Below are 4,310 nucleotides of genomic sequence, written 5' to 3'. Positions count from 1 at the left end.
CTGAGTACTGTATGTATTTGGTAAATACCAGGTGAGTACTTGAATCTGGTACTTACTTGGTAACTTCTTAGTACTTAGGTATACATGTGTACCAGTATCAGGTTTGTACGTGATAGCCTACATATCAGGCTAGTTCCAAATGACCTCAGTGGTCTGTACTGCAACTGAAAGAGTAATTTTAGAACAGCAGTTACCCACTTTGACTGTGGCCCCGTTCAGACCAACCCTTTGTTTATTGTTTCAGTCTAAATTAACTCTATTTCTCCAAACAGAGGTTATTAAAAGATCTAACTCCAACAGGTAAGGCTTTAACCGATGTAATTTTCCCATAAAAATATCTGAACTATTCCTTTAAACTTATAACGCATGAATTGTTCAGCMAAAATCAATGTCTTTAAAATGCTTGTTTTGTCCCAATAATAACCAAAARCAGCTACAGCTTTAAGACAACAAYTGAAACAACTAAAACAGATCAGTCTTTATTGTGTTACAACATATTTGAATGATTAATGAGTGACTCACCGGGYGATTGGTCGGCCTCATGTCTGCTGATTTTATCTCTACAGTGGAAACATGCGCCACAATAAAAAATGAAGTTTTTATTCAAAAAGCGAGGCTACCTTTTAGTTTTATTCTTTCTTTTGATTTCTTGCGAAGATTAGAAACATGCCAGTCTTGCCTCGGGAGGGCCGAGCAGACTGGAATCAGATAGAAAGGGAAGTTCTGTGACTCTTTAATGGACACGTTCCCCTCAGGTCTAAAACATCTTTTACAAGACAGGCCACATTCTCCTCTGGTAAAATCCCAGGACAGAGAAGTACTCAGATTGAAAATGTGAGGCTGTGCCCCGGACAAATGGCACTTTGTTTCAAACCTTTGTGGGAACAGCTGTAACCATGATGCAACACGACTCAATATCTTTGATGTGTGAAATAATAAAGCAACAGGGAACGGTTACAAATGTGGAAATAAAAGAACTCTCTGGGTTTTTGATGCAACGCTCGACTCAGATATCAACTTTCTGTCACAATTTTGAATTCCCAGACTGTTTCTTCTGCGGTCCACGCGCTCAGATGGTAAATGAATGAGACTTGTTGGCAGCAGCGAGACGACACTGAACTCTGGAGGATGTCTCCTCCACTCATTATGTTACACGCCTGAGCCTGCGACCATCGCCAATAACTGAGTAATGGAAAAACAAAAAAATCTGAACAGTTTCCCACCTCCCAGCTGAGCAGCTTAGCAGAACTGGGAGTTTGGTTCATCTCTCTGAGCTAAAATATGTGGCATGAAGCTCTCTGATCTGAGTCGAGCATCAACAAGCAGAGACAAAGTCCTCCTCTCGTATGTTTCATTTTTGGGATTTTCTTTCAGCTAATGTTCTTGTTTTCACAGTGATTAGCTTTCACAGACTTATGACTGATGACTGTTACATTCAAAGTATTTCAATCGTTATAAAAGCTGGTATTGATTTACTGAAGTGGCTTTTGAAAGCCTAAGATCCTACAAAATAAAGGCCTAGCATTCCTTGTGAAGGCATCTTCCATCGTCATTCATGTCAAAGTGATATTTGAGTGAAAGTACAAGTATCTTACCATAAAATTACTTTGGTAAAAGTTACACTGTCCTCTAAGAATAGTACTTGAGTAAACATCTTGAACTAGCTGACATGTACTGTATCAAAAGTAAAATTTTGATATAAAAACACACAAATATTTAATAAAAACGAGCGGTTAGAATTTTTAAAATGACATTTATAGATGCACTTACCTCACCTGTTTCAGCTGCATATATATCTCTGCCACAGTCATCTTCACAGGAGGAACACACATCTGCTATATTCTGCTGGAGTGTCACGTGATTAGCGTCATATTCAGGTGTGATGGATCGTACAAAATAATTAGATGTCAGAATGGTATYAATTTGTATTTCTAATCGAACCACAGTTAAATTCACTCTATTTAGGAGGTGCCATTTAACTGGATAGTTTTTCTAATTATTTTTGTAACAATAACAGGCCAGAATAAAATAACGACTTCTATTCGTTACATTTTTTTGTGTAAGTTATAGAAAGTACAGATAATTGTGTGAAAATGGAAGGAGTAGAAGTAAAAAGTCAGCTGAAAAATAGTTATTTGTGAAGTTTATAATTAACTACTCTTATTTCTTACTTTGCAACTCTACCCATGACAGAATTGACTGAGTTTCCTGTACTTCTCATGTTAATGRGAATCTTTTGAGTAAAAGTGAGAGGTAAGAATTTTCTAAATGACGTATTAGGAAGTGACCTCCCAAAACACACATTTTTCTAAAGGCTATATTGACCATGTTTAAAATGTTAATGTTTTAAGGTTTTCTTATGTTAAGTTTTGCCAAACACGTTGAACTGAGTTGACTTCCTGAGGTGGTCAGTTGTGCTTCCATTATTTCCTAAATTTTTATTAAAATAAAAGTGGTTAATGAGATATTTTTGCTAACAGGGTTGATGTCAAAGTTCAAAGCAAAGATATTGCGTTATGTGCTCAAAGTATGTGTTAAAGACACTGCTCAGCTACAGCACCAAATTTTAGCTCAACATCTCTTACAATAACAGATGTAGCCTACAGACAATAGGTCAACTGTGGCGGCCATTTTGAATTATTTCTAATATCAATGTGTTTCACCTTCACATCATCAGATCTGGGAACATCCTGTGCTCCAGAAAATTTAGTTCATGTATTTGGTACTACTGGGCTGAACTGTTATAATTCCCCGTCACCAAAAAGTCCAAAGAGTTGTGTAAAAAARGTGATTCATGATTCTGCAGAAAAAAAAAAACATTCTTCCAAGAAGTAGAGAGAAAAATCTAATTTTAGCTTCTTAAGTACAAAGTTCCAAAAAGTCCAATAAAGACAGAGGGTCTTAAACTGCTCCTGGGTGTGTGTTGTAACRTCATTTAGGCTTCAGGTAAAATTTCAAACTTAGGCATGACTTTTCATTCTGTGTGTAAAAGCAAATGATGCCAGGTCATTGGGTTTTAAACATTTTATACATTTAGTTGAGTTGCTTTAAGAGTTGTAATTTATATTTAATAAGATTTAAACTAAGACTGACAGAAACCAAAATATGTTTAAAATACCAAGTTACTCTGACAAAGTTTTTTACTTTCTGACTGCAAACTAATCTCTGGTTACTACAAGTTGTAAGAGGTGAAAACCAGAAGCAGAAACTTTCTGTAACGTTACGATTGTCAAAGATTTGAGGGGTTTTTTTTTTACAACTTTGTAGATAAATTTGTTTTTGCTCCATTTATTTTTCTACATTGTTGCTTTCAAAATAATTTAGTAAATTAGCTCTGCTTCCTTGGAGCTGATTTGTAATACTTTCTTTGTACATTTCAACCCGTTTTGCTTCTTGTTTGAGCTTCGGTTCACACCTCATCACCTTCTGTTTTGTAAAGTTATTTTTCAGTTTTACGGACTCTCTCCTGAGGAGAGTTATCACAGCTGGTATCWAAGAAAAWTWTGAATTTGCTTGTTTCTRTTAAAACACTCTGTCCTTCAGCCACACTTGAAATGCAAACCATGATGAAGACTYTTCATGATTTTTACAGTAATTTATTGTACATTAAAACATTTCCTACAAGCCCTCCAGCAGCAGACTATGTTTTTACACAACGYCAGGTGCACTGAGGCCATCATCAAAAAAACACAATCATAATTATTAAAAGTGTCATAGTAAGGATCAGAATCATCTTTTATTCTTACCATTAACCTCATCACCAGTAACCCAACACCATCTAATATTCACACTGAATGAAGCAGACCAGACGGAGGTCGGCGACACTGCAAACTGAGGTCAATTCTGTTTAAACCTGCAGGAAGAAGCTGGTGGAGATTTACTTARTGAGGAAAATTCAGACAAGGACAGAACAAAAATAGAAAATACAAATTTAAAAAATAAACCCAAAGGCATACACGTCTATTGTAAATTGTTTCTCSGTGATGTAATTCAGAAAACCTCCCAGGCTCCAGCAGATGTGTGCGTGTCGAAACAGACATCAAGGGGAAATCTGCAGGGGTTCACAATCAGACCACAGTTTGCTTTCTACTGTATGTGTCTATTACTTCCTGTCAAAGAAACAAAGAGGGCACTGCCCCAATTTTCATATAATAAATCAACAACACACACAAAAAATAAAGAGGAAGGTTGCTGCTTTTGTTTGTTCATTTGTGGATTTTCCAAAGAGCATCCTGTTGATCTTTACCTGATCTTAAAGTTTTGTGCAGTGGAGAAAGTACTCAAACACTGTACTCAAGTAAAAGTACAGA

This window comes from Austrofundulus limnaeus, unplaced genomic scaffold (genome assembly GCF_001266775.1).
Source record: "Austrofundulus limnaeus strain Quisiro unplaced genomic scaffold, Austrofundulus_limnaeus-1.0 Scaffold15, whole genome shotgun sequence".
NCBI classification, from domain to species: domain Eukaryota; kingdom Metazoa; phylum Chordata; class Actinopteri; order Cyprinodontiformes; family Rivulidae; genus Austrofundulus; species Austrofundulus limnaeus.
This window is presented reverse-complemented; position numbering follows the sequence as displayed.